The following is a 24,426-nucleotide window of genomic DNA, read 5'->3' as shown; positions in this document are numbered from 1 at the left end:
GATATGGCGCTGGTAATGTCACTGTCAGAAGCGGACTTCGTCTACTGAAAAAGTACACTGGATGTCACAGATTTTTTGGGGATGTGCACACTTTACACTGGAGATGTGGCGCAACTAATGTCGCTGTCTGCAGCGGCCTAACTATTGTACGCTATTTAGCGCAGGGTGCGCTGAAAATAGATATTCCTGCCACACACAATAGTCCTTAGAATGTCTTTTGGGTCTGTAAAGTTTTAGCAATTTAGCGCAGGTTGTGCTAAAAATATAGATTGCTGCTGTCGCACACAATAGTCCTTAAGAGGACTTTTGTGTCTCTGAAAAGTTTTGGTGGTAAAAATATTCTTAAATACACTATCTGTCCCTTCCTCAGCACAGCTCTCCCTGACTAAGAATGAGCCGAACATGCGTCATTGGGTGCTATATAGCACCCGATGATGCGTTTCGGCCATCCAATCACTGTAATGCCAGCAGCCAACATGCCTATGGCATTACAGTGAAGGAAGTACTTATCTGCACGTTTTTTGGCTGCGTAGCAGCCAAGAAACGTGCAAGGCAGAGACTCAAGTATTGCACTTGAGCACATGCGGCATTCGTCCGAACATGCTCGATCATTACTACTCAGACCCAGTCTACTTGCACAGCGCTGAGACACCAGAGCAACAATCATTCAGTGTGTAGGCAACGCGTTTCCACCATTAGTTTCATCAGGAGCCTAATACATTATTGTGCTGACCGATGTTACCGCACGTGTGGTGCGGCGTCCGACACTATGATGGCCATGAGCATGTGCACCACAGGGCCGGTTTATGAGGAAAAGAGCCCACCCCTGGGTGGAGCGGGACACGCAGCCGCTGTCCGTGAGAGAGCAGGATTGTGACGAGACCCCTTCAGCTCCGCCTCCCTCCTTACAGCGCTCAGTGTGTGCACAATCTAATTCAGGTAAATGTACCATTCAGTCAGTGAGATATAAATAGGGACGGGGATACATTAAAAGGGGGGACATAGGGCGGTTGTTACGATACCAAGGAGACGAGAAAAGGAGCCAAACTAGACGGACATAAAATAACGCCCGATGGTGTAGTGTCACAATCCCACCAAAGCTTAAAACATCTGAGGAGCATATAGGTGATATCTAACGACATGGAAAATAATTAATTATAATGCCCACAAGACCACACTAACATCGCCAAATAGGGAAGTGGAGAGGTGTGGGGGTAAATGATGGAGATATGTCCCTAACTCCTCTCATTGTTAGAGGTATAGCCACTATATTGAAGGCAAGCATAGATCTTGTATAAAACAGGTATAACTGATTTGATCATTCAGTCCTATCGGTTGTGTTGTATGGAGCCAGAAGATCCATTGTGCTTCTTTTTAGAGCAAAAATCTGTCAAAGCCCCCCCACGAGGTGAGGGTCGGACCTTTTCAATGCCCAGTTGCGTCATTGTCATGATACATCTTGAATGCGATAAACGTATCCCTTTAATTTCTGACTTCTCCCAGGTGCTCTCCAATCCTGCTAAATAAATTACCCCCGTGGATCTACAGTTTATAAAGGATTGTATTGCATATAATTTGTTGTTTGACATATCCGTGAATGAATTACCCGTACCAATAGAATTTCATGCCACACAGTTCCCGCACCTAAAAGTGCCAGTTAGATTATGCGACAACCAGATACGTGGGATAGAGGACTCATAAAGGCTGTGCGCCAATCGACCATGAAGATTACGGCTCCGTCTGAAAGTGAATGACGGGGAAGATCCAACGATGTGTCCAATATGTGGATCAGCCTGCAAAATGACCCAGAATAGGGCCAATACGAATAGGGCCTTCCGTCTGATCCGTAGACCTGGGATGTAACAGCTATTCCCTGTTACAGGCTAATGCTTGCTGATAAGAAGAATTCAATATCTGCCACGGGTAACCCCGCCGCTGGAATCTATTAGTCAATTAGTTGGCAGCCCTTTGAAAATCAGTGATGTTAGAGCAGTTGTGTCTAATCCACAGGAATTGGCTCTTCAGAATGCCATGTTTCAGTGGCTGTGGGTGCCAGCTGTCCCACCTCAATAGATTATTCATAAAGGTAGGTTTGCGGAATAGATCAGCGGCCACGTGGCCGTCCTTTTCCTTGGTGTTATGTAGATCTAAAAACGTGATGGTGGTCTCCTGAATTTCAGAAATCAAAAACAGGCCTAAATCATTCTTATTCAAGGCAGAGATCTCTCCCATCATCTATTTATCCCCAGGACTGTGACAATGAGACATCCTCTGCATCTGGAGGAAAGAAGGTTTGTACACAAACATAGAAGAGGATTCTTTACGGAACAAACTGGATGGACAGATGTCTTTTTTTTTGCCCTTATCAACTATGTTACTATGAAGCAGCTGAATCGTACTTTTGAATACTTCGCTCATCTCTAATTAGTACCTTGAGAGGATATACTACAAGTTCCTTCCTGTCTGGTAATAATAAGGAGCAGTACTATACAGCCAGGACAACCTTATTGTAATGGCTGCTTCTGTTTAGTTAAGGAATGCAATTTGTCAGGAAACCAGTACAGTACAATAACATAGCAACTTATTTAAACTCTGGAGAGGCTGACATTTATATCACAACCACTAGATGTCATGTGTACCAAATTTACGGTAGCTCAGTTACTCATCCAAATGCGTGTCCTTATTAGTTAGTTTGGAGAACAAGTGCGGTTGGGGTCTTCACAGTGGTAACTCTTTGATATGCACTACATTACTACGTTTTCTCTCACTGACTGTCACTACAAACCCTTGACAGGGGAATAAAAAAAAACATTGCTGCATGTTATCAGTCATTTCAGGCTGGGGAGAGGCTGACTGTAGGACAGGGGAATATCACATATAAAAGGATTAGATACATAACTAATCCGACAGTATCACACATTAAAGGATGAGTTTTACAGCTTGGCAGGTAGTATCACACATGATATGATTAGATGAAGCAATTAAACAGGCAGTATCACATATAAAAGGATTAGATACACAGCTCAGACAACAGTATCACACATGATCAGATTATCTACAAAGCTCGGCAGACAGTATCACAGAATAGCATTAGACACAGTACATGCGTATAATGATAAGAAGAAGGATTGCGCTGCAGGAGAGGATTCTTTTATGTGTCCTTTTTTTCTCTCTTATATTCGTAAAAATCTTCAGTTAAACGGACCACATTCAATCAATAATTCTCAACAATGACATGGAAACCTGAAATGCAGTATGTACCATCTCAATCCCAGTAAAACGCAAACCCCTGGGATTTTTTGGGTGATGGACCTTAAAATGCAGAGAGACACTATGCGTCTCAAGCCCCTTTTTTATATTGCAGATATGCTCCTGAACTCGGGTCTTAAGACTCTGTGTGGTTCTGCCCACATATTGGAGGCCGCACGGGAACTCCAATAATTAAATAACACCCACATTATTACAAGAAATATTACCTCCTATTTTAAAAGTTTCTCCATTTCTTTTATTAGATTGTATAATATCCACAGACCTCACTCGATCCTTTTGGATGCGGTTTCTGCATGGTATGCAGAAACCGCACCATGTGAATTTGCCCTTATTGGCAACTATGCGTTTTTTGTTGGTTGCAAAGCTGGCGCTATGAACCAATCTATTAGTAAGATTACTTGCTCTCTTAAAAACTACAGGGTGTTTGTCTGGTATGTCCTTGCTGAGAACGGGATCATCACCCAAAAAATCCCAGGGGTTTGCGTTTTACTGGGATTGAGATGGTACATACCCCCATACGTGGAGGAGATTTTGTTGCGATTTTGAATAAGAGGGAGGTAGAGTGGATGTACCTGCTAAATACAATTCAACCTCAGGGGTTAAATATTGAATGTGATGTCAATGCCTGCATAGTCTAGGAACGAACGTAGGGGTTAGTATTAAGAAATAGAAGGAGACATAGGTCAACTGACTCATTTATAACTTATCCTTACAACCAAGTTTTTCACAAGAATGTTCGTATCTGTTGTGTATATGTGTGGTTGGAATCCTTTGGTTACCGTTCCCTTTTATAATGAAATGTTTTAAATAGGTTTAGGAGGTCACCATAATGCGTATACGCCCCAGACGAAGCATTATGGCGAAACCCGGGTTGGGCAACACAGATTGTTCTAAATACGATTTTATCCTTGAAATTTTGTGAGTATATTAAACCATTTTTTATCCACAACAATTGGTACGTACTTCACTATTCCTGCGCCCTCCTTCCTTTTGAGATTCATGGAAGCGTGAGACGGGTGATATCTCAAAGTGGCACTCTGCTGATAGGATCGTGGTTTGGATAAAGATCTACTGAATCGACTGCTCCTGGTTCATGTCCGCTCCACAAATAGAGCTCTTTGATTGAAGATATATACGAGGTCTCTTTCTATGCGCGTTACAAGTGGAATCTTGTGAGTATATCACATTCACCCGATGCGATAGGTGTTCAGAGCATACTACACCATAGTGCGTTTTGTTACTGCATTTCAGGTTTCCATGTCATTGTTGAGAATTATTGATTGAATGTGGTCCGTTTAACTGAAGATTTTTACGAATATAAGAGAGAAAAAAAGGACACATAAAAGAATCTTCTCCTGCAGCGCAATCCTTCTTCTTATCATTATATGTAGCTGACTTTTTACCCACATTGTCCTAGGATCTGCAGCGCCTGAGGGGACAAATTTCCTATACAGAGACTTTACTTTTTTATTGGAACAGTACATGCGTAATTGAGATAAGACAGAGCAATAAAACTGTGGTTTTATTACAAATGGACAAGGGCACCAGATGTAATAAGTATGTAAATTACGTGTGAAACCAGGTGTTAGATTTAGACCTCTACAGGGGCGGATTGGCCATAGACCTTACAGTGAAATTTCCCGGTTGGCCAATGCCCAGGGGGCCACCAGAGTCATCCTGACGACCGGCCAGTGGAAGTTTTTGGAGATGTATTTTGTGCTACTGGCAGGATTATTTTGTGATGAACTGTAGTATTTGGCTCTGTTGGGGTGGTATAATGTACCACAATATTGTTGGGCCAGCCTTTTATCAATATTGACCTGACTATAGGGCCACTTTTAGTATTTTTTCCAGGGCCACTTTAAATTCCCAGTCCGCCCCTGGGCCTGTATTACATCAACAGATTATATGACCAATTTCTGTCCAATCAGACCAATAGTTGGTGTGTATGACAAAAGATCTCTGTGTCTAAAAGGCCATCTGACCAATGATTGGTCAGAAAATCTGTTGGTGTAATATAGGCCTTAGTCATTGGATCAAAGTTTTTCTATTCCTATTATTCTTGAAATTTCCTTTAAGACCTGTTTGAAAGTCTTGTATTTTTTATTGTTTCACGGAAAAGTGCCAGTCTCTGACAAAAGGAAAACAACAGCAGGGTGTCATTAGTGGTAATATATAGCTCCCAAATGAACATCCTAAGGAAGACTGCTGCTGTCACAGTAGGGAGTAGTGAGCCCTAGTAACCACCTGCACGATACTGTACTTGCAAAACAGCCCTAAGCAGCGGACCAGAGCTGGACAGCAGTCTTTGCTTAAAGAGGACCTTTCACCTATTATTACACTATGAACTAAGTATACAGACATGTAGAGCGGCGCCTGGGGATCTCACTGCACTTACTATTATCCCCGGGCACCGCTCCGTTCTCCTGCTATTCCCTCCGGTATCTCCGCTCACTAAGTTAAGTTGGGCTGCTAACCTCCCAGGCAGTGCAGAGCTCACAGCCTGGGAGGTTATTTTCTCCCAGGCTGTGAGCTCTGCAATGCGATTGGCCAGCGCTACAGAAGAACAAGGGCAGACTCCACCTACCATAACTTAGTGAGCGGAGATACCGGAGGGCATAGCGGGAGAACAGAGCGGCGCCCGGGGATAATAGTAAGTGCAGTGAGATCCCCAGGCGCTGCTCTACATGTCTGTATACTTAGTTCATAGTGTAAAAATAGGTAAAAGGTCCTCTTTAACGGAGTGCTGGGGCTTAAAGAGAGAACCAAGGAGAAAACAAAAAAACGTAGTGACAGGCAGGCACAAGGGAAAAACAGATAAATTGAACCAGAATACACAAAGTCGGATGGACCAGATCAAAACCAGGAGAGTACAATCACAGCAAAATCAGAAGACAAAGAGTACACAATACCAAGCTTACAGTCAGGTCCATAAATATTGGGACATCAACACAATTCTAACATTTTTGGCTCTATACACACCACAATGGATTTGAAATGAAACAAACAAGATGTGCTTTAACTGCAGACTGTCAGTTTTAATTTAAGGGTATTTACATCCAAATCAGGTGTTTAGGTATTACAACAGTTTGCATATGTGCATCCCACTTGTTAAGAGACCAAAAGTAATGGGACATAATAATCATAAATCAAACTTTAACTTTTTAATACTTGGTTGCAAATCCTTTGCAGTCAATTACAGCCTGAAGTCTGGAACGCAAAGACATCACCAGACGCTGGGTTTCATCCCTGGTGATACTCTGCCAGGCCTCTACTGCAACTGTCTTCAGTTCCTGCTTGTTCTTGGGGAATTTTCCCTTCAGTTTTGTGTTCAGCAAGTGAAATGCATGCTCAATCGGATTCAGGTCAGGTGATTGACTTGGCCATTGCATAACATTCCACTTAAAAAACTCTTTGGTTGCTTTTGCAGTATGCTTTAGGTCATTGTCTATCTGCACTGTTAAGCGCTGTCCAATGAGTTCTGAAGCATTTGGTTGAAAATGAGCAGATAATATTGCCCGAAACACTTCAGAATTCATCCTGCTGCTTTTGTCAGCAGCCGCATCATCAATAAATACAAGAAAACCAGTTCCATTAGCAGCCATACATGCCCACACCATGACACTACCACCACCATGCTTCACTGATGAGGTGGTATGCTTAGGATCATGAGCAGTTCCTTTCCTTCTCCATACTCTTATCTTCCAATCACTCTGGTACAAGTTGATCTTGGTCTCATCTGTCAGGATGGCTTTTGGCAAACTCTAATCTGGCCTTCCTGTTTTTGAGGCTCACCAATGGTTTACATCTTGTGGTGAACCCTCTGTATTCACTCTGGTGAAGTCTTCTCTTGATTGTTGACTTTGACACACATACACCTACCTCCTGGAGAGTGTTCTTGATCTGGCCAACTATTATGAAGAGTGTTTTCTTCACTAGAGAAATAATTATTCGGTCATCCACCACAGTGGTTTTCTGTGGTCTTCTGGGTCTTTTGGTGTTGCTGAGCTCACCGGTGCATTCCTTCTTTTGAAGAATGTTCCAACTAGTTGTTTTGGCCACGCCTAATGTTTTTGCTATCGCTCTAATGGGTTTGTTTTGTTTTTTCAGCCTAATGATGGCTTGCTTCACTGATAGTGACAGCTCTTTGGATCTCATCTTGAGAGTTGACAGCAACAGATTCCAAATGCAAATAGCACACTTGAAATGAACACTGGACCTTTTATCTGATCATTGTAATTGGGATAATGAGGGAATAACACACACCTGGCCATGGAACTGCTGAGAAGCTAATTGCCCCATTACTTTTGGTCCCTTAACAAGTGGGAGGCAAAATGCAAACTGATATAATTTCTACACCATTCACCTGATTTGGATGTAAATACCCTCAAATTAAAGCTGACAGTCTGCAGTTAAAGCACATCTTGTTTGTTTCATTTCAAAACCATTGTGGTGTTGTATAGAGCCAAAAAATGTTAGAATTGCGTTGATGTCCCAATATTTATGGACCTGACTGTAAGTAAAAACATGAGCAGTCAACTCAGGGTCCAAAACGTCAGTCAAAAGCAAATCCAAATCCAAGGCAAGCTCAAACCAGGAGACACAGTCATAGTGTGGGTAGTCAGTAGCAAATACAAGAACCAGGAAGTGCACTCCAAGATGCCAGCTAATGAGGTAAACACATTTTTCACAGGCAACTGTGGCCAGCAGGAACACTATGTTGTCCTTTTCATACCCACAGTACTCATTTTTATGAAATAACTTGTCTTTAGGATACTCACATATACATGAAAAAATTGACATTTCTGCTGTTACTCAGCCTTCCTCAAGCATGCTCACGTATAGCTCAGCATTTAGACCACCATCGATCCTGGTCAAGTATCCAACACATCTGGCTGTGAAACAACCCCATATCATCAGGCTTCCTCCACCAAACTGGACAGTACCTTCAATTTCTCAGTCTTTTAGCCCCCTTTTGCCTTGTTTCTACCAGACTCATTTGCAACCATCAGAGCCCATTCTATTGACTTTCATCTCATCGCTCCAAATCACCTGTTTCCAAACTTCTACTGTGCACTGTTCATACTTTTTTTGCAAACTCAAGCTGATGCTTCATATGACGATATTGAAGTTGAGGCTTACACAACTTTTTTTGGCCCAGCATTCCAGACTTGTGTAATATGCATCACACGGTGCCTGTATGGATGTCTGTGATCTCACAATTAAACAATTATGAGCCACCTCCATCATGGAAGCTAAATCCTGCCAAAATTAAAATGAAATAAAAAAATAAAAAAAATGTCAAAATAAATAGCCTTTTTCATTTTAAATTAATTCTCCTCTTCCTATAGTGTTTTTTTTATCCTTGACATCACTGTGCTGATTGGAGGAAGAGTTCAGACCTCCATGATCAGTATTGATGGCCTACAATAGCGCTCAGCAACCTTTGGCCAGAAATTCAGCTATAGCGTAGCTATGTCCTATTCTTGTCAAACAAGGACAGGCATTGTTACAATGGATCCGCCCAAAAAAAAATGATGCAATACCAATGTCTCACAGACGTTATCTGTATTTTTTTAATTGACAAAGTGAAAATTTAAAATTAAAAAGGCTATTTATTTTTAAGTTTATTCTCAACACTTATTACCCACACTGGAATTGAAAAAGAAAATTCAAATGTAGAAATTTTCTTTTCTTTTTCTTTTTGGCATGCATTTTGAAGACACTAGATGAAATTAAAATGTTAAAACGTTATTTTAATTATAATTTTTGGTTTTTCAATTTCCTTTTAATTTTGCCAGGTTTTACCTCCCATACTTCCACTACCATGTTTGTCGTGTCAGAACTTATAAACCTTGTGATGAGCCAATTTGTTAACTCTGATATTTTGCCTGGAAGTCCACCTCTTGGCTTTGGAATGGATGGACAGACTTAATTCTTCCAATGGTCATGGCATTCACATGATACAGTTTGGAAATTTTGGCTGCTCCTCGATTGGAACCAGTGACCTTTTGCGCTGGAATCAACTTAATACACTGAGTTATTAGGGAATGTGAGAACGGGTTGTAATTTGTAGTATACTAGAAGAAAAAGATTGGTCCACCACCAGGAGCAAAACAGTAACAATGCAGTTGCAAGACAAGAATCTGCATGACTAATCATATCCTAAATACATGAAAGTCCAATTGATGTCTGAGATAGCCAAGATGATTGTCTATAAAATTATGCTAGTCTCGTGTTCAAAGCTGTAGTAGATGGTGAGATATTGAGCCTGAAAGTCCAAAGTTCAAAATATTGTTACTCTTTTGCTTGTCAGTTTATGTAAATATTTTTTTAGGGGGTTTGTTTTGCTCTCTTTTGCTTCCTGCTGTTTTGTATTTTTGCAGATTTTTTAAAATCCTTTTTACAGATTTTATTAAGCCCTTTGTAAACTTCAAAGGCTACAGCTGACCCCTCAGATTTGTATTTTGAAATGCCATTTTTTTGTCATCTATTGCCCTTTTAACAGTAGCTATAAGCCATAGGGGTTTAATTTTATCCATTTATACTTACATTTTGTAGTGTAATTACTGAATTTAAAGCTCTCCCATTTGCTCTCAGTATTATTATGTAACAGTAACTGCTCCCAGTTGTATGCCCTGAAATGCTGCCCTCAACCTAGGAAAATTGACCTTTTTAAAATTCTGTGTTTTTGCTTTACCAGCCAGAGTTTGATTCTCATAGTCATAGTGGAAATATAATTATATTGTGATCACTAATATTTCTCGAATAGTAACATTTCCAACAATTAGAAATGACCAGATCCAACAGAACATCGCCTCTAGTATGATCTTCTACAAACTGGCCCATAAAGTGGTCCTGTAGCAAATCTTGTCCCCTTTGCAGTTGAAGCAGAACCATGAACCCAGAATAATGACCCCAGAAGTCAAACTCTCCAATTATGACCACTGTACTAGCCTGAGCAGCCTGCCCTCTCATCACCATCAGAGACCAACACTTTTCCATGTAACAATAAAAAATGCAAGACCTGCTTACATGTATTATCCAGAAATGCAATCCAAATCCAACATCTAACAGTATCACAGTATAACATTGCTGACACTTTCTCATGTGCATACTCCTATGTGGTGTACATGATGCTCTGTACAAGGTGTCCTAATGGAGGAATGTATGTATGGGAGACTGTACAGAAATTGTGACCAGGAATAAGCTTAAAGGGGTTTTCCCATCTCAGACAATAGGGGTATATCGCTAGGCTATGCCTCCATTGTGGCAGGCGCAGCACTATGAAGTGCCTTTTGCTCTGTGGCATTAGAAGAATTTTGATATCTCTGACTTTTAGTCTAACCAGACTGTCTATTACTCTGTTATTCCTCTAGTGCCGTTCTATGGAAACAGTAGGCTTAAAGAGCACACCAAATGTTTGAAATAACTTCTTTATTAACTTCAAATTTTCTTCATATATAACGCTGCCGCCTCCGCAGCAGATAGTCCATGTACAAAACACGCGTTGAAAAGATATCACAAAATGGCAGTATGCATAAGATGGTGGTTCAACTGTTCAATCTTGTCATTCAACATAAAATGGATTTATTTCTCTCTTGAGTATCTGTACTCTCACTTTAAGTTATTTAAGCACTTTATGATCTCTCTGAGAGGTATATCTGAGGTCTAACTAATAGTTCTACTTGCTGAATTTGGTTGCAATTTGCAGTATGCAGTCAGCAGTAACTATTTGCAGATTGGTTGAGTATGATCTGGTATGGTTGTATGCTATTTGGATTGCAATAGGGAATTTGAATGTTTGCAATTGAATTTGTAGTTTGAATTGTAAGTAAACACACATATAACTGGTTCAGTATACAGTTCTAATCACTATATTAACAGTAGGAACATTATATAAGTGTTTTAAATTCCTATTTTGGCCTATCTGCTTCCATAAAACACAGCTCTTAGTGGAGTGAATGTCTGTTCAGCTTCTCTCCTCTAGTGTAATGATACTAGCAGCTCTTGCTTGGGGGATTTCCCACACAGACGGTGTGTGAGGCTGTCTGTGATTGGTCAAAACGCCTGGGCTGTGTGAGGCTAGCTAGGATTGGTCAAGACTCCTGCTTAGCAACAACAGTTTAACTCTATGATTTCTATTGTTTCTGCTGTGTAGTGTTGAGCGCGAATATTCGAATAGCGAATTTTTTTCTTGAATACCGCAATTTCGAGATTTCGCGAATATTTAGAATATAGTGCTATATATTCGTGAAATCGAATATTATTATTTATTTATTTTTTCCAAATGCTCCAGTCAGTGCCCGTTGCCACTTCTGCAGACTTCCGTGCTCATGGAGCGTCCCCATCACCATGGGAACGTCTCCATATACTAGAATGTACTGTCGGATTTGAGAATTACGTTGAAATCGCAATTCGATTATTTCAAGTTATAATAATCGAATTGCGATTTCAACTTAACACTGCTATATTCCATATTCGTTAATTCTAGCCTAATATGGAATATAGCAGCGCTAAGTCGCAATTCGATTATTATAACTTGAAATAATCGAATTGCGATTTCAACGTAATTCTCAAATCTGACAGTACATTCTAGTATATGGAGACGTTCCAATGGTGATGGGGACGCTCCATGAGCATGGAATATAGCATTACTAAGTTGAAATCGCAATGCGATTACTTCGAGTTATATTAATCGCATTGCGATTTCAACTTGAACCTGGTTTACTATGGTTGGCTCAATGGCTTGGTAGAATTAGCGAATATGACGAATGTATTCGTCATATTTCACAAAACGAATATACGAATGTATTTGTCATATTCCACAAAACGAAGATATTCTCCATCTTTGTTTTAGCTACCTATTCATCAACTTCGCGAATTCTAGCAATCATATAGGAAAGTTGACAGCTAAGTTTAATTCGCTATGCGATTATATTACTTAGCTTTTTTTTATAAATAGAATAATTATAATAATTATCAGGTATTATAATTATTCTATTTATTTTTTAAAAAAAGCTAAGTAATATAATTGCATAGCGAATTAAACTTAGCTGTCTCTATAGTCAACTTTCCTATATGATTGCTAGAGTTCGCAAAGTTGATGAATAGGTAGCTAAAACGAAGATGGAGAATATCTTCGTTTTGTGGAATATGATGAATACATTCGTATATTCGTTTTGTGGAATATGACGAATACATTCGTCATATTTGCTAATTCTACCAAGCCATTGAAGCCAACCATAGTAAACCAGGTCCAAGTTGAAATCGCAATTCGATTATTATAACTTGAATTAATCGAATTACGATTTCAACTTAGCACTGCTATATTCCATATTAGACTAGAATTAACGAATATGGAATATAGCAGTACCAAGTTGAAATCGCTAGGCGATTAATATAACTCAAAGTAATCGCATGGCGATTTCAACTTAGCACTGCTATATTCCATATTAGGCTAGAATTAACGAATATGGAATATAGCAGCAACCATAGTAAACCAGGTCCAAGTTGAAATCGCAATTCAATTAATTCAAGTTATAATAATCGAATTGCGATTTCAACTTTTTACGTATATTCTTAATATTGCTATAACTTCGTCTTTTAGAATATTCGTAATATTGCTCTAACTTCGTCTTTTAGAATATGACGAATATTCTAAAAGACGAAGTTAGAGGAATATTACGAAATTTCGTAAAATACACATATAGACTGTAATTTAGCTAATATACTTCTATAGTAATTTTTTTAACAGTGTACATATTTTACAAAACTTAAGTTCAGAAGAGACAAAAAAAATTAGAGAAAAAAAAAATGATTATAGCACTATATTAGCTAAATTACAATCTATATGTGTATTTTACAAAATTTCGTAATATTGCTCTAACTTCGTCTTTTAGAATATTCGTCATAAAAAATCGCAATACGCGATTAATTAAATCGCATATTATTCGCGATCATTGGAAAAATTACAAAAATTTGATTTCAACTAATATAACACGAATATTCAATTGAATATTCGCGAAATATCGCGAAATCAAATATGGCACCTCCCGCTCATCACTACTGCTGTGTCATTGAGCTTACCTCACATCCATATAATGAATCTTAAAGGAATATTATCTTTTTTGCTTTTGTGACCATAACAGTTTTATGACATCCAAACATGAAATCACTGTAAATAACTCTGATTTTGTCTTTAACACACAAACATAGGAACTGTATTAAGTTTATTGGCAGGTATAGCTGTATAAACACACAAGCTATATTAGCAACCTAGGACTGGTCTTAGCTGGCCAGCTACACCCATTGTCTGATATGTGCGGGTCCCACCGCTGGGACCCGTGCCTACAATGAGAACAGAGCGGGGCAATAAACGGAGGGTGCAGCCATCCTCCATTCATTTCTATTGGCCTGCCGAAAATAGCCAAATAGAAAATAACGGTGTGCTCCCATTCACTTCTATAGAAGCAGCGCTTGGTGGTGGACAGACCCCGGGAAATCTGGGGTCCTCCAGCCACAGCGCTCCCTGCTTTGTTCTCATTGTAGGTGCGGGACCCGCACCTATCAGACAATGGGGGCAAATCCTAGCGATATGCCCCATTGTCTGAGATGGGAATACCTTTTCAAGCAGATGCACAATACTAAACATAAAAAAGAGCAGTCTCCAATTTTTGTGTACTTATCGACGCTGCCGATCCACCAAGCGACGTGAGTATAGATCGCTTCACAGTAAAAAATGTCCAGAATTTGTTGATCACACTGCCTTCTGAGTGCAAAGTTCCAGTCCCAGACCCTTCTTTCCAATGCTCAGGTTGTTCCACCTTGTAGCCAAACAATCGGTTACCAGAGGCTAGGTGCACTCACGTACACCTGCCCCCTAGAGGAAAGTATTAGTACAAATAGTGAAGTTCCACCAGGTAATATCGCATTCAGCAGGTTTTATTCTACTTACAACAGATCTAAAATTTCAGTCATGTAAAAAAAAATCTTTTTTTTTAACAGATCCACCCGATCTGGGTTTCGCCAGTCCAGCTTCGTCAGGGGCGATGATGCTCTGCCTCACAGGTGCAGTACTTATTGAGCCATAGTCCCTCACACGGACCGCCCACTAGTATACATATTACTTTTTATTTTTTTCTTCTCCTTTTGGATGTTCACATAATACAATAAAAACAGAAAACTCAAAGCCCTTTCAGGCTCAAAACATTTGCATATATAATAACAGCATAACATCAATGAACAGAGCATACAATACAAAAAATCAACCTCCCTCCTTTCTCATTCAAAAAGCAAGAGGTGGCAAACACTCAAATCACATGACTCACCTCGAGCCAATAACATCCCACTGCAACAGCTTCATTAATAGTCGAGCATCCAAGGCCAGCGGCAATACATCACCCGATGGCATCACACTGCAAAGAATGGCCCCCGCTATCCTGCATAAATCCACCTCGGTAACGATCCACCCTCTGGATTCCTCTTCACTCTACCAAACATGGTTTTAAATCAAACTCCACATTAAGCCCTGCTGGTTTTAAGGTCCCCAGTCTATATATCCAACCAACCTCCTTGCGATTGATGTTAGCAACAGGGTCCCCTCCCCTCCAATTCCTCTCCACCTTTTCCAAACCACTGAACCTCAAACCCGCCGGATTCTTTCCATGCACAAGTTTGAAGTGCAGAGGGACACTATGATCCTCCTTACTTTTCCTAATATTTCCTATGTGCTCCTGCAGTCGGGTATTTAATTTGCGAAGGGTTCTGCCTACATACTGGAGCCCACAAGGGCACTCCAGCATGTAGACAACCCCCATGGTCTTGCATGACATGTGTCTGCTCTCCTCTCGACTAAATCTCCTGCTGGTTCCTTTTCTTTTTATCATCCTTGGTGCTGTTCCTGCAGTCACTGCAGAAACCGCACCATGTGAATTGGTCCTTATTTGTTTTTTTACTTTTCACTATACAGCTGTGAACCAATGTATCTCGCAGGTTTGGTGCTCTTTTGTACAGTACTTGGGGACGCTCAGGGATGACCTGCCCCAACACTGAGTCATTTTTTAAGATGAACCTGTTTTTCTGCAGAGAGTTCTTCAGTGGTCCTACCTGTGCATTGTATTGGGTGAGGAAGGAGAATTTAAAGTCCAACTTTTTGTTTTCTCTATCTATTCCCTTTTTTTCTTTGGAGTTCTTAGTCCTCCCATCCCATTCTTCCACTTCTTTCCTGATCTTATTTAGTGCCTCGGGGTCGTAACCCTTCTCCTCAAACCTCTTCTGAATTAACACACTCTGCTCCCTATAGTCCTGGATCTTAGTGCAGTTCCGGTGGACACGTATAAATTGTCCCTTGGGAATGTTCTGTTTCCAAGGGGCAAAGTGACAGCTCCGCATATAAATAATCACCCATTCATGTCTGTTGGTTTGAAGTAAGTCTTTGTCTCCAGCCGACCTCCTTCTAAAAAAATGGTACGATCTAGAAAGTGAATGCTGCTAGAGCTAATTTTGCATGTAAATCTAAGGTTATATAAATTTTTATTCAAGCTATTCAGAAATTTCTCTAGACCGCAACGTTCGCCTTTCAACATAAATCAAGCAATCGTCGATAAAGCGCTTCCACAATATCAACGTGCCCCCTTCCTGGGTTATTTTGAGGATGGGGTCTATTGCTATTTTTTCCCAAGCAGCTATGTACAAATTGGCGAAACTTGGGGCGCATTTCGCCCCCATCGCCGTTCCGGTCAGCTGGAGATAAAAAGTGCCGTCAAACCAAAAGTAGTTCTTACTTAGACAAAAATCCAGGCAGTTCATGATGAATTCCCCCTGCAGCGGTGACATATTTTCATCCTCCTCCTAATAGACCCTGATCGCTTCCATTCCCACATCTTTAAGGATAACCGTGTAGAGAGAGGTTACATCTGCGGTTGCTAGCCACAAATCCGTATGCACCTCCCCCATTCCCTTTATAATATTCAGGACCGTGAATAGAGATACACAATACTGTAAATTACAAGGTTGATACAGTTGTGGGTAACCATTTCTCTGGACCAGGATACTCTCTGGATGAGTATTAAGATGCTAAAAGGTAATAGACTCTGTAAATAAATTGAACCAACAAACCATAAACTGTATTTTTTTATTGCAAAAATAAGTAATTTACAACTATTGTTTTAACCAACAAATAGCTTTTTTGTATCAAAGACCTTTGGGATAAATTTCTGTCACGAGGGTGTCAGGAGCCATGTCTGACTCCGTTATACCCGGGGTCAGGAAGTCGCAGCGGTTGGCTGCGCGCTCTATGTCTAAAGATCACGCTGTTTGTTAATGATAGTTTTCTGTGTTTGCCTTACTATCCTTTTTGTCTCACTCAGGGATCCGTAGCTTCTCCTCCTCAGCTGTTTCTTGTCTGTCACTCCCAATCGCCTTATATTCTCCTCTCTCACTTCTCTGGTTGCCAGATATAGAGCTTCCTGCCTGGACTTCTATACTGACCCACTGGAGCTGTGAATCCTAGTTGTTGTTCCAGAGTGCTACCCTCCGGATCCCTGTCGGGCTTTTTGTTGTCTTCTGTTGTCGCCCACCTGGGATTATATGTTGTCTGTATTGTCTGTCCTCCCCTTGGTGTTTTCCTTTAGAGTTAGTGGTGCGGACTAGTGTTCCCACCGCCCTATTCACTATCGAGGGCTCATCTTAGGGAAAGCCAGGGTTTTAGGCACGCGATCGGCGTACGGGTGAGGAACCCGTCTAGGGACGCCAGGGCAGTCAGGTGCCAGCCGCAAGGTCAGTCAGGGGTCACCACCTTTCCCTCTCCCTTGGACAGAGCCTTCCCTTTTCCCTCCTTTTGTGTCACATATGTGATAGGCACGCCGGTCGTGATAATTTCATAGCGACTTGCTCCTTTTTAGTGGCTGAAACATACATCCATGGCTGTCCTTGTATACCTTATAAATGTAGGATACTTTTGTGTGTGTGTGGGAAGGTGAGGGACTGTACTGGCTTCAAACAGGGCAGCATGGTTGCACAGTAGTTAGCACTGGTGCCAGGGCCGGACTGGCCTACCGGGATACTGGGAAAATTCCCATTAGGCCGGTAGCCCTGACTGCCACACGGCAGGCCGCAGGAGGCGGGCCGCACTGGAGTCCACAGTGCTGAAGAGAGATCTTCCATGATGTAAGATGAGTCATCAGGGCAGTGCTGCCAGAGGAGTAACCAGCTGCTAGTGAGACGGAGCTCAAGAATGCGTCACCTGGCTGCCTAGCAAAAGAACGCTGTATGTGAGAAGCGTCTATCTGCTGCCAGTCAATGGGTGGCGCGGACCTTCACCCCTGCATAGTACAGTCTCCTCTTTGAGAGAAATTCTATAACTAAAACGGGGTTGTGTGGGTGGACAGTCAATGGCAGAGGGAACACCAGACATCCTATGAGAGTGATCACCATTTAGGTGACGCTTCCTTGGCCGATGTAGCTACTAGCTGACTGCGCATGGCCAGCCATGCTGATCCCAGAGAGCAGGTCGGGGCAGCACAGGACCGCACAGTGTGCTATCACACGTCATCAGCGCTGCTGCGTGAGTGGCACATCCAACGGCACCTACCTTTTAGTTCAGGAGGGAGCGGCTGCAGAGCATGGGTGCCATTCTGTTCAATGCTCACTAGCAGTGCCTGCCATCCACGATTCCACACTGCTGGTCCAAGCTGTCCAGTGCTTGAAGAGCCAGCAGAATCAGCACTCAGGCCACTAGGCACAAGGTTAGCACAGATCCCACTGCCCCAGGTACTTACAGGAGGACAATATATCTGAGTATAAATTAAATATGTACTAAGTTGGAATAACCTAGGCATCATCTGGATATCATTATAAATCTACAGCTAACAGCTGGTATAAATTATTAATCTTTAATAAACCATGCTGGTTAACCTGGGTACCTCCTGTATATAATTATATATGTACAGCTGGTATAAGTTATACATCATCTTGTATACAGTGATACTGATATGGAGCATGCTGGTATAACCTGTGCATCTCCTGTATATAATTATATATGTAGAGCTGGTATAAGTTATACACTATATACAGTTGCAATAAAAAGTATGTGAACCCTTTGGAATTATATGGATTACTGCACAAATTGGTCATAAAATATGATCTGATCCTCATCTAAGTCACAACAATAGACAATCACAGTCTGCTTGAACACACCATGTTAACATTCACAGTGCAGGTGGATAAAGTATGTAAACCCCTAGACTAATGACATCTCCAAGAGCTAGTTGGAGTGAGGTGTCAGCCAACTGGAGTCCAATCAATGAGATGAGATTGGAGGTGTTGATTGCAGCTGCCCTGCACTATTAAAAACACACACCAGTTCTGGGTTTGCTTTTCACAAAAAGCATTGCCTGATGTAAATGATGCCTCGCACAAAAGAGCTCACAGAAGACCTACGATTAAGAATTGTTGACTTGCATAAAGCTGGAAAGGGTCATAAAAGTATCTCCAAAAGCCTTGCTGTTCATCAGTCCATGGTAAGACAAATTGTCTATAAATGGAGAAAGTTCAGCACTGCTGCTACTCTCCCTAGGAGTGGCCATCCTCTAAAGATTACTGCAAGAGCACAGCGCAGACTGCTCAATGAGGTGAAGAATAATCATATAGTGTCAGCTAAAGACTTACAAAAGTCTCTGGCATATGCTAACATCCCTGTAAGTGAATCTACGATAAGTAAAACACTAAACAAAAATGGATTTTATGGGAGGATACCACAGAGAAAGCCACTGCTGTCCAAAAAGAACATTGCTGTACGTTTACAGTTTGCAAAAGAGCACCTGGATGTTTCACAGCAGTACTGGCAAAATATTCTGTGGACAGATGAAACCAAAGTTGAGTTGTTTGGAAGAAACACACAACACTATGTGTGGAGAAAAAGACGCACAGCACACCGACATCAAAACCTCATCCCAACTGCAAATTATGGTGGTGGGGGCATCATGGTTTGGGGCTGCTTTGCTGCGTCAGGGCCTGGACAGATTGCTATCATCAAAGGAAAAATGAATTCCCAAGTTTATCACAACATTTTGCAGGAGAATTTAAGGCCATCTGTCCACCAGCTGAAGCTCAACAGAAGATGGGTGTTGCAACAGGACAACGACCCAAAGCATAGAAGTAAATCAACAACTTCTGGCTTAAACAGAAGAAAATACGCCTTCTGGAGTGGTCCAGTCAGAGTCCTGACCTCAACCCGATTGAGATGCTGTGGCATGACCTCAAGAAAGCGATTCACAGCAGACATCCCAAGAATATTGCTGAACTGAAACAGTTCTGTAAAAAGGAATGGTCAAGAATTACTCCTAACCATTGTGCACGTCTGATCTGCAACTACAGGAAATGTTTGGTTGAAGTTATTGCTGCCAAAGGAGGTTCAACCAGTTATTAAATCCAAGGGTTCACATACTTTTTCCACCTGCACTGTGAATGTTTACATGGTGTGATCAATAAAAACATGGTAACATTTAATTATTTGTGTGTTATTATTTTAAGCAGACTGTGATTGTCTATTGTTGTGACTTAGATGAAGATCAGATCACATTTTATGACCCATTTGTGCAGAAATCCATATCGTTCCAAAGGGTTCACATACTTTTTCTTGCAACTGTGCAAGAAGATGTATCACTTATACCAGGTGTACATATATAATGTACAACTCACGCATTGCACCCGCGCGGAATACTCAACCATGTGAAAGGGGCCACAATGTTTCAGTGTATAGATAACTGTGGCTTTTATTCTATTTTGATAGACAGTGAGCAGAGCCCATAATCTTGTTATGAACATTGCATCCCAATTCCCTGGAACACCACAGTCCTGGAGATATAAGGGATGGGAGGACAAGCTGGTTGACACTTGAGCTGAGATCAGGATTTAAGCAGTTAACTGAAGGCTTGAAGGTTAAGCACAGAAACCTGTTATGACACAGCAATCTCTGTCCAGGAAGCAGAGAGAAGAGCAATTCCTTCTTATCTCCTTTTTCTAGGGAGCTGAACTAACCCCTAACACATAGAGAGAGGTTAGAACTCTCTCAGAAGAAATTCCTGATCACTGTGGAGCCATAAGTAACCCCTCCCGCATGCCTCTGCCACCTAATAGAAGACAGACAACATTTCTATTCAAAGGCAAATTTACAGTAAAAATGTGTTCAAATGTATTTTATGGTTAGAAAAATACAGTAGTTTTGTGGGAAAATATTCAATAATTTAAAAAATCTTAGACATTTAAATGTCTGCTCTTTTAGAGCTCAAGACAACACATTTGGCTATTATCTGTTATTAATAGCATCCTCTGTGTGTGTATACAGACATAGTCACTGATACGATGGCCTACGTGTACAAATGAGCTCAGAAAAAGCAGAAAAATAAATCAATTACAAGTTTTGCTGAAACTTTCTCAAAAAAGACTAAGAGGTCTGTCTGTGTAATTTAGAACAGGTACTTCAGAGCGAGGGAGATAATCTTAACTAATTAACTCACTAACCGAGTAGATGAAAATAGCTTTTTCTTTTAAACTAGATAACCTGTTTAATTTAATAGAAACAAATATAAGGTATGGCGTCATTGAAATCTTCTAGTAAGATAGAAAATGCTTATAGGTCTATTATTTTAAGGTGCAGTCTCCTACTTACTGATTCCTTTACTTCTTTATTCCTCAAACAATAGATAATAGGATTAAGTATGGGTGTTATTATCGTGTAAAAAACTGCCACCACACGATTAAGTGGGAAAGCAAAACTCACTTTTGGTCTCACATACATAAATATAACAGAGCCATAATAAATGGAAACAATAATCAAATGTGTGCCGCATGTAGAAAATGCTTTACTCCTGCCCTGTTGTGTAGGTATAGTGACAATTGTTGCAATGATATGAAAATATGAAAGTAAAGTGACCAACAATGAAGTAAGTATTACCAAAGCAGCACATGAAAAACCCAGCAGGTCAAAAAGATATGTATCTGCACAGGCAAGCTTTAGAAGAGGAGGTAAGTCACAGAAGAAATGGTTAATTACGTTACTTCTGCAAAATGGAAGCTAAGAGATTAAAATAATATGAGGAAATGTAGTTATAAAACCCCCGATAATAGAGCTTATAGTTAGGCAACGGCACTTGTAGTTCTCCATAAGGGTTGTGTAATGCAGTGGATGACAAATGGCAAGATAGCGGTCATATGCCATCACCCCAAACAGAAAGCACTCTGTGGAACTCAGAAAGAAGAAGAAAAACAGCTGACTTATGCAAGCAGAAAATGAAATAAATCTTCCATTGAATGTAATTGTGTCCAAAACCTTGGGGACTATTACCGACACGTAACAAACTTCTAGAAAGGAGAGATTGCGAATAAAAAAGTACATTGGTGTGTGAAGGCATCTCTCAGTACTGATAATTTTGATGATCAGAAAGTTGCACAATAGAGTTGATAAATAAGTCATTAATAATATGAGAAAGAAGAAATACTGGACCACGGGCGTTCCAGGAAACCCAACTATAATGAATTTGTTAAACACACTGATATTGTCGAAAACCATTTCATAATCTGCAGAATAAAAGCAAAGGGTATTCACACCTCAAAATGTATGTCTTATAGCTTAAATATTTCACAAATGTCACAGCTCTAGGACTCTCTCCACAACAGGGCTCACAAAATGAAGGGAAAGAAGCCGCGCATATGTGACCATGCTCCATTCATGCTTATAGGCATAATGAAAATAGTTGAGTGCTGGCTCCGCTGTTTCAAGCAGTCCCACAGTGATGAACAAAGAGGTGGCCACGCATGCTCTCTAGTCACTGCTATTGAACTCTCATAAGTAGCTGAACATGCACGCTCGGCTACTGTCAGAAGTCCCAATAGCAGTGAATGGAGAGGACGCCACACATTTACGGTGTTGTCACGCTGGGATGGAGTGTGCGCAGCGCTAAGCTCCACCCACACCTCTGTCCCTGCCTACTTGCACGTTTCACCCTAGGCAACGGGGTTGCAACTAGATGGCGGTCCCTAAACTGAGTAAGTGCAGGGCCTTAAAGGTAATAATACAATACTGGAGCAAACAAAGTGACAGGCAGGCACAGGGGGGTAGAAAATACAACAAGGTAAATATGAGCTGAGGTCAATAGCCAGGAGGTCACATAAATACAAAAGGAGGACACAAGGTTGAAATCACAAACAAAGCCGAGGTCACGTCAATACCAGGGAGGATTCAAAGTCGAGGTCAAAAAGCAAAGCCGAGGTCAAAACAAGGTCACATGACTCACAATACACAGCCCAACACAGTCGAGCACCGATCATCATTATCGGTGATCAGATCTCCAGCTGCGTCCCCACCCTTCTCCATGCGCAGGGCGTCGGCCGTGCTGCGAAGGACGCACACGTCGCTCGCCCCTTGTTACAGTACGCCCCCTTCTACGTGGGGCCACCAGACTCATAATCACTGGACTGGGTTTCTCCGAGTGAGCTAGATGGAATTTCTTCACCAAACTCTTAGCATGCATCTTACTAGCTGGTACCAAAGACCTCTCTTCAGGACCAAAACCCTTTCAGTGAACCAAATATTGCAACAAATTCTGGACCTTTTTCACATCAATAATTCTAGAAATTTTGAATTCTAGTTGACCGGCAACTTCCACTGGCGGCGGAGATTCCTGTGTAGGGACTGCAGGAGACACATATTTTTTGAGTAAGGCTTTATGGAAACATTATGGATACGAACGGAATCAGGTAACCGTAACCTAAAAGACACAGGGTTAATGATCTCATAAGAACCAATAAACTGCAGGTACTTTCAGAGACAAATTCTTGGTGGTTAACCACACTTTATCTCCCAACCCAAAATGCACTGCTTGAGAGCGTTTTTTATCAGCATTAGTTTTTTTACTCTCCTGGACTTTTCTCAGGTTCGACTGAACCTGGGCCCAGACTGTGCACAGTTCTGTAGCCATTACATCAGCCATTATAATTTGCGAAGAGGACGGCAATTTTTTTTTTTAATTGTGTATGAAAACTAAGATTACAGTAAAAAGGTGACATATCAGTAGATGAGTTCATCTGGTTGTTAATGGCAAACTCAGCCAGGGGCAGATGTTTCACCCAAAGCTGTTGATTGTTGGAGACATTGCACCTCAAATACTGCTCCAGAGACTGGTTCAAACATTCAGTTTGACCGTTGGTTCAGGATGAAAGGCCAAAGAAAAAGACAGAAAGATGTTAAATTTCTGACAAAAATCCCTCCAAATCTAGATACGAATTGAACACCTCTATCCGAAACTACATTTTCAGGAATCCCATGTAAGAGTATCACATGCTCTACAAATAGGGAGGGAGATTAATATTTACTAAATCTGTCAACCACCACCCATACCACCGTCTTACCCTTTGAAACCGGCAAATCGGTGATAAAGTCAATGGAGATATGGGACCAAGGTCTATTAGGGATGGGTAGTGGATGTAACTCACCCGCCGGATGGGACCTAGGAGTCTTGGACCTGGCACACACCTCACATGAGGACACATACGAGTGGACATCTCTAGCTAGAGTGGGCCACCAGTAAAATACGGATATGAGGTCTTCGGTGGCATTGATACCCCGATGTACACTAAACATGGAATTATGGCACTTACCTAACGTCGGAGACGTAAATGTCCAGTGACAAACAATTTAACTGCAGGGGTTTGTACCAGAGCCAAATGTTGTCCCACAGTTATTTCGGTCATTAGATCTGAGGAGACCGAAGCCACAATGATGCTTGCTGGTAATATTGGTTCTGGAGGAGTATCAGGAGGTTGAAAAAAAAAGCACAAAAACCTCTAGATAGAGCATCTGCTTTAACATTTTTACTTCCTGGCCTGAAAGTAATGCGAAAGTTAAAACATGTAAAGAACAATGCCCACCTCGCCTGTCTGGGATTCAAACGCTTAGCTAAAAACAATAAATTCTTATGATTAGTCGGAACAGTAACACAATGTTGGGTCCCCTTCAAAAAATGGCGCCATTCCCCAAAGGCCCATTTAATAGTAAGTAACTCCCAGTTCCCAATACCATAATTTCTCTCATTGGAAGAGAAAGAACACACAGGGTCTCAGATTAATGACCCCTAGGAGAGTACTGCTCCACCCCAT

General features: G+C 41.1%; 1 pseudogene; it reads right to left on the bottom strand.

Annotated features, from left to right (window-relative positions):
* Positions 1-16,869: 16,869 nt before the first annotated feature.
* Positions 16,870-21,841, bottom strand: LOC122933888 (annotated as a pseudogene).
* Positions 21,842-24,426: the final 2,585 nt, after the last annotated feature.

This window comes from Bufo gargarizans, chromosome 1 (genome assembly GCF_014858855.1).
Source record: "Bufo gargarizans isolate SCDJY-AF-19 chromosome 1, ASM1485885v1, whole genome shotgun sequence".
NCBI classification, from domain to species: Eukaryota; Metazoa; Chordata; class Amphibia; order Anura; family Bufonidae; genus Bufo; species Bufo gargarizans.
This window is presented reverse-complemented; position numbering and strand designations above follow the sequence as displayed.